We start from the raw sequence: 8,075 nt of genomic DNA on the forward strand, positions 1-8,075 counted from the left end.
ACTGTTCTTAACCTGAAGACCACTTTAGCAAACCAGTGATATTTTAGGGAGCAGGCTAGCAGGCGGGGCCCATTACAGTGGTACTTCGGGTTCTGGAGGTCCGTTCTTAACCGGAAACTGTTCTTAACCTGAAGACCACTTTAGCTAATGGGACCTCCCACTGCCACCGCACTGCTGGAGCACGATTTCTGTTCTCATCCTGAAGCAAAGTTCTTAACCCAAGGTACTATTTCTGGGTTAGCGGAGTCTGTAACCTGAAGCGTATGTAACCTGAAGCGTATGCAACCTGAGGTACCACGGTACTTACATCATAGGAGCCTACACAACACAAAACACTGTTGCTGTATGTAGGTTTTTATTTTATTTGCTTTTTATCTTATATTTTGGAAATGTACATCCAGTTTCTTTCCTTTGATTTTTTGGGGGCCCCCCAAGAGAGTGGGACCCAAACTATAGCTTGTTTAGCTTATACGTAAATCTGGCACTGATACACACCCTTTTATGAGAGCTCTTTGAAAACCAACCACAAGAATGCACTGGAAACGGGGAAGAAATCTACAATTCCCCTCATCCTTTAACCAGCCTAATGGAGAGCTCATAAGGTTGCTAATCTCAGCTCATGATCCCGGGTGCATGGAGAGCTGTAACTTCAATTTGTTTTAATGATTGTAAGGACAGAAGGAGGGGCAGGGTGAGTGGAATGCAAAAGAAAGAAGGAAAGAAAGAAAGAAAAGTGATGTTTTGAACTTCCTCCGAAGACTTAAGGCTTGACTGGCTGGCTGGCTGGCTGGGGATAGGTGAGTCCCTCAGGAACATCTTCAAAAGTAGTTGACACCGAATGGTTGCCCTTTCAAATTACTTTGAATCCCTAGTCATACTCACAAATCAGGCTGCTTAAAGGCTGGTAAATAGACAGATTTTCCCACAGTCTATTCAGTGCATTAGTAGATGTACAATGGAGGCTTAATTCAGTGTTTAGCATTAAAACAAACTTACTTCGTGGTACTTTGCCTGCAGACAGACAGTCAGGTCATGTATCCACAGCAGCGACCGGAGGAGAAATGACCACTGGTAGGAGTGCAGAGAGAAAAAACGACATGATGCATCTGCAGCAGCACAACTGCCCCGGCTGCAACAAAACATGTCTCTCCCTTATTGGTCTCTAGAGGCACAGCAGGTGCTGTAACTCTCCAATGGTTTGACTTCACCTCCTCCATTGTCTCCCGAGAAAGCTAGGTGTCACCTTCAACTCCATGGGTTCCCCCATGAATGTGGGGGGAAAGGAACTGCACAAGGACCCTCAACCACCTTAATCCTGCCTTGCTTAGGTGTACACCAAAGATGTTTCATGGATAGATGTGAAAATGTTGAGTGTGATTGGAAAAGGTAACTTTCTCAATGGGAGCACATGTCATAGGTGGTCTGTGGCTTTCCTGTTCATAAAATCATAGAACAATAGCACTGAAAAGGACCCAAAGGCTCATCTAGTCTCTGCAATTCAGGAAGCACAGCTGAAGAATCCCTGAAAAAGCCATGCATTCTCCCCCTCCCCTTTCTTCAATACTAACATAGGTTGTCCATTTGGGGCCTAATTATTGCTTGCTTATACATACCCACCTCTTTCTGTGGACAAAGGCCGGCTCCCTTGGCCTGAAAGCGAGATGAGTACCGCAACCCCATTTGCCTTTGACTGGACTTAACCATCCAGGGGTCCTTTACCTTTTTTACCCTATTCAGCTTGCCTTTTGGAAGCCTGATTCTGGCATCCCCAGCTTCTGAATTGAGGTGCGTGGCCACCACAGGCAAGACCCTGTTACATGCGAGAACCATGACCACAATCTCAAGGGTAATTTTCTGCTTACATTTGAAAATGCACGTACGCTGAAATTAAAATAGCTTCTTTCCAGATTTTCTGATTGCAAAATTCTTTCAAAACAGAATTTCTCTCCCATATATATTTGTGTGCTCCTGCATGTGCTAAATTTGCCTATTGGGTTAGGAGATCTGGAGGTGATGAAACTACCAAATTGCATCTCCTCACCCCCGCACTTGTTTCAGTGGTGGATATATTACAACCCTAATAGGTGCAGAAACTCGGTTATGTCCACAAAAGGTGGCAATTTCTCTGTACTGCATTCCCTCCAGTGTAAATTCTAAAACACAAGCTGACTTCAACTGGTACAGATCACACTGGGAGACTTCTTCCGGGAGTTCCATTGTGCTGTCTCTCTCTCTCCCCCACCTACCCCTCCCAATTTAAAATAAATTGCATGGGCATCTCAATGACTGCACAGGTCATATCAGATCTTTTGCACCGAGGAAGGCCCCAGGTGGCCCAAATATTGTCTGCCTCACCAAGTTAATGAAGAGCAAAGCAAAGACATGTCTGGGTTTCTTTTCTTTCGGTCTGGGGTGATATTGGCTGCTGCTGCTGCTGCTGCTTTTCCCCTATCAGTTGGTATTGTATTGTTTTGGAACATTATTCTGTTGCATGATTCCAGTGCGCTGAGCTTAAGGTTGGTTTGGAAATATAAATCTGAATTCCATAAGTTAAAGGCGGGGGGGGGGGGGGGAAGGGTATTTCATAGAATAGAATAAAATACCTGCAAAAATCATTTTATTTGGCTTCTATCGCCCATCCTCTCATGCTCATTGGTGTGTGCACAGCCAGATCATTTACGGATAAACAAAACAATAGCTCTCTGAACCATCCACAAATTGCAACACTGTAGAAATGCTATACTGTACAGTGAATAAGTTTTGCCAGCCCCATCTGGTTCACCAGCTACAGCTATTCCTGGACTGGGATAGCTGGACCACTATAGTCCATGTGTTGGTAACCTCGAAGATGGATTATTGCAATGCGCTCTTTGTGGGGCTGCCCTTGATCCTGGTTCAGAAGTTCCAGCAGATGCAGAATGCAGTGGCCAGACTGCTGATGGGGGCACATAGCCGACAACATGTGACACTATCTTTAAAACATCTGCACTGACTACTACTACCATCTACTACTATCACTTGTAAAAAAAAAATTACAAAGCCCTGAGCAACTTTGGTTCATGGAACCTGAAGCCTTATATCCCAGTTTGATCACTGAGATCATCTGCAGGAACACCACTGGTCATTCTTCAAATTGGCAAGGCTCATTTGACAACAACAGGAAACTGGCCAATACAGCAGGCACCTTTTGTTTCAGCTTCCAAACACTTACTGAAAACTTTTCTAGAGAATATAACTCTTCACAGCGGTTATCTGATTTCTGGTTTTAATTTGTCTTTGTGTGATTTTCGTTGTATGGTTTCACGTACTATTGTTGGAAACTGCTCTGGGCTTGTTGTTTTTAAATGACTAAAGGTAAAGGTAAAGGGACCCCTGACCATTAGGTCCAGTCGTGACCGACTCTGGGGTTGCGGCGCTCATCTCGCTTCACTGGCCAAGGGAGCCGTCATGCAGCTTCCGGGTCATGTGGCCAGCATGACTAAGCCGCTTCTGGCGAACCAGAGCAGCGCACGGAAACGCCGTTTACCTTCCCGCCGGAGTGGTACCTATTTATCTACTTGCACTTTGACGTGCGTACTTTCGAACTGCTAGGTTGGCAGGAGCTGGGATAGAGCAATGGGAGCTCACCCTGTTGCAGGGATTCAAACCGCCGACCTTCCGGTCCACAAGCCCAAGAGCCTCAGTGGTTTAGACCACAGCACCACCCGCATCAATCCGCAAGCTGAATTTGGTCTGCATTGGAGGAAGTTGTGCTTTAAATCCTAGGCAGTGTAAAATGATCTCAGTAGTCGCGTATCAGGCCAACACAGGTTGTAGGTCCACTAACCTGAATGATCAAAATACAAGTCATAGGGGTGTGTTCTACGTTTTCCATAGCAAGATTAGACAGCAGGTCAGAACAAAGTTCTTGGGTATATACCAGGTGTGGGAAAGCTTGGCTTTCCAGATGTTGCTGAACTAAAACTCCCATCACCAACAACATCTGGAGAACCAAATGTGTCCATGCCTTGCATTTGCCACTATGCGGTAAGGATCATTGGGGGCGGGGAAGCAGCAATATTCCCCTCCCCCCATGGAGACAGAAATGCAGACATACTACATAAAAGAAGCCATTCATGCTTATTCACTTTGAAGCTGGCCAGGATAGATCTTAAAAACCAAAACCAAAAAAACCAATTGAGCCAAGTGTACACTTAGGAAAAATTCTCGTATTTTGACTTATTCATAAAAAAACAGGACAACCCTTTTAACTCCAGAGGAACGTTGTGCTTTGAAGATTTGCACCTACCAAAGCGAGCCCTTTTAGGACTAGATTTCCCTTTGATGCTCACGATATAACCTCAAAGTAGCAATCCTTGAAATAGTGTGGCTTTAAAAATATATATATAATGAAAAGAATATCTTTAAAAATAGACACTTTTCTGTCTCTGCCAGGGTGTAAAGCTTTAGCAGTTTTATTCATCCTCTGACTTCTGCAGTTGTGATTGTCAACTTTGCTGCTTTTGTAAACTCAGCAAACATGCCTTCTCTTGGGGAGCAGGCGGTCCCCAATGAATGGCCTTCTCTCAAGAATCTTCAAGTCATTTGGTCTTGCAAAGTGAGGAGCAGCCTAAGTTGTACAGTGAACATGGAGCTGTGAGCACGATCACACGCTTACTCAGAAGTAAGTTCTACTGGACCACATCCAATTAAATAGGTGGAGCTGTAGCAGTCATCACAATAAGATTCAGTAGGGCAGGCACATCTAACTCTCTAGAGACTGTGATCTACTCCCAGTATAATAAACCTGGCAGTGTCCCATTGTCATTGCCAAGAGTTGTTGAGCTTTTTTCAGTCCCATGATCGACCTGGAGCACCCCGGCGATCTACCTGTCGATCACGGTTGACCGCTTGAACATGTCTGCAGTAAGGGAATAGGAAAGGTGAAAGTTACCTTCCCCACCTGCTGTTGTCCCCAAACTGCCCACCCCACTGCACTGTTAATCACATTGCAAAAAAGAAAAAGAAAGAAAGGGGGAGCATTTTAATTGTATTCATTTGGCAGTTGAACCTCCATCCCTGTATCAGTTAAACTCACATCCTTTCCTGCATGAGTCAAACCTTTGATATGGCCTAAGGGAGGGGGGCAAAAATCAGGGCTCTATCTGTCTTGACAGCCACCAGTTGCCCACCCTCTATTTAAGTGACCAATGGCTGTAATTATAGAGAAACAAAGGCTAGCTCCGAGCTGAAGGCTTTGCAATGTGTAGCAGTTCCTTCGATCCACTTATTTTGACTTCTCTAATGGCCTTAACAGCTTCATAATTTCGTGCCACAAAACAACCCAATTAAGGGCCGTCCCATAAGGCATCTTTTGTTTTCAGCTCACCATATTTCCGTACGGAGATGCAATCTGAGTGAGATGTGCGCGGGCCGGAAAAATGTATCGGAGAGAAATGCCAGTTTTGTAGGAGTAGTAACGCTGCCCGCAGTCGGTTGCTTTTCTCACATTTTATATCACATCGCAGTAAAGGTTAATGATAATGAAATGGGGCCAGACAAGCAACATATGATAATGAATATGCTCACATGGAAAAACAAAAATTGCTAATGAGAAAACAAACGCTAGGAGGAAGATAATATAATGGGTCCTCATGGGTTACAGTACCTATAAGAGTTCTGCCGAAAGGCTGCAAGAGGCATAATCTTCCTCATTTGGGGGGTTTTAAGGAGAGGCTGGATAGTCATCTGTCATGGATGCTTTAGTTGAATTTCCTGCATTGGGTTGGATTAGATGGCCCTTGGGTGTCTTCCAACTTTACAAGTCTAAAAGGATGCCAGCATGGTTAAATCATAGAGTCAAGTGGCAATGGAAAATAATAATCAAATAAGGAGGACCAGTTCTATCAGGACCAACATAACAACAAGAAGGAATCTGAGGGACACATTTGCTGAAAACATAAAAGCCCTAATAAAAATATCAGAAGCAGGAAACTAGCCAGCGAGAGACGAGTGCTGGGTAGATTGTGAAGGTGATGAAGGACGACTGGGAAGAAAGAGGGAAATTGCAAAGAGGCTAAAGGAATTTAAGGCATATAGCAGGGAAGTTGGCTGGATCTGAATCTCGGTTTTGTGAAGAAGAATTACATCAAACAGAGAAGTGAAGGCTATATACAGAAACTGAAAACTGATAAGATAAACTTTACAAAAACTGAGCATCTAGATCCAAACAGGCAGCTTTGAATGAATGTAAGAACCAATGCAATATGCATAAGGAAAGCTTTGCTAGAACTGAGCTGCTGAAACAGCATATAATGTCTTGCAAGGCTGGTAGTTCCACTGAAGCTGCCTGTCCTTTCTGTCTGGTGTGAGACTTTTTAGGTCAGCGTATTTCTCCACTCCTGTCCTCCTCTCATTTGCTTAACATAATGGCATCTAGCTTTCTCCTTCTTCCTCCTTCCCATTTCCCTTCCAACAGACCTCAGGACCCCAAGTAACATTGGAGCCAGAGGAGGAAGCCAGTGAATGGGAGACTACAGAACCTGATCCCACAGAGAAGCTGAGTGGTTTGACAAGGGGAAAGCCTTGCTCCTGTGTCTCTGGAAACCTCCTGCAAGCCTCCGTTGTCAGAAGAGGCCCTTGATGACAATCCAGGTGCTGATTCAGTGCCAAGTCTCCAAGGACACGGAGATGCCAGCACTGGCATGAGCAGATCACTGGGGCCCAACGCACTAGAAGGTGTGCCCATTTCCTTGCCCAGTGACCTGTCCCACTCTTCCAAAGCAAGAGGCAGGTGCACGGTCCTTGCTAGATCAACATCTTATCTGGCCTAATCCTTCCCAGTCCACCTGCTGCTCCTTTTCACCCTTGCCTTGCCAATGCACTGCACTGACTAGAGCATTAAAGATTTGGGCAGAAACCAACATCCGAGCTCTTTTTAAAATAATAATAATAATTTTTATTGGTTTTTCCAAATATTTTCCACCATGACATCAATTTTATAAATAAAATAAAGAAACATTTGGCTATATAAGCTTGGAACTTCCCTCTTCCTCAAATAATGATTTTCCAACTTAATCTCTAATATGCATTTTATTCTTATTAATATTACTATTAAATCATGATCTTAAATAAACAATTTGTAAATTGCATTTAGTAATAAATGATAATTTAAGACTACAAAACTTCTTGTAACCCTATTAGTGATGTCAGTTGTTTACAGTTGTCTTTCATGTACAACATAAATTTATTTCAGTCTTTCAAGAAGTTCTGGTCCTGCTGGTTCTGAATTTTCCCAGTCAATTTCGCCAATTTGGCATAGTCCATTAATTTCATCTGCCACTCTTCTTTCGATGGTATCTCTTTTTGCTTCCATCATTGGGCTAGTAACATTCTTGCTGCAGTTGTAGCATATAAAAATAACCCTACCTGTGTATTTCTCTACCTACAATTCCTAATAAGAAGGCTCCTGGTTTTGGTTTTTGTTTTACAAATGTATATTTCAACATTTTAAAAATTTCATTATATATCATTTCCCAGAAGGCCTTCACTTCCCTACATATGATAAAAGGTACCGTCTTTTTCTTTACATTTCCAACATTGATTACTTGATTTGTACATTTTTGCTACTTTCACTGGCATTATATACCACCTGTACATCATTTTCATGACATTTTCTTTAAGCAAACTGCATGCTGTAAAGTTTATTCCATCCTTCCATAATTTCCCCCGGTCTTCTAACATCTGATTACAGGTAGGTAGCCATGTTGGTCTGCCGTAGCCGAAACAAAATAAAAAAAAATTCCTTCCAGTAGCACCTTAGAGACAAAGTTTGTTATTGGTATGAGCTTTCGTGTGTATCTGAGTGTATCTGAAGAAGTGTGCATGCACACAAAAGCTCACACCAATAACAAACTTAGATCACATCTTATCTGGCCCCATTAGTGGGAGGCCCCATTAGCTAAAGTGGTACCTCAGGTTAAGAACAGTTTCAGGTTAAGAACTGACCTCCAGAACAAATTAAGTTCTTAGCCCAAAGTACCACTGTACCGCCTTATTTTCTACTGAAAAGAAGAGAGAGCATATTAAATCATGGG

Source organism: Podarcis gaigeae (genome assembly GCF_964106915.1).
Source record: "Podarcis gaigeae genome assembly, chromosome: 11".
Taxonomy (NCBI): domain Eukaryota; kingdom Metazoa; phylum Chordata; class Lepidosauria; order Squamata; family Lacertidae; genus Podarcis; species Podarcis gaigeae.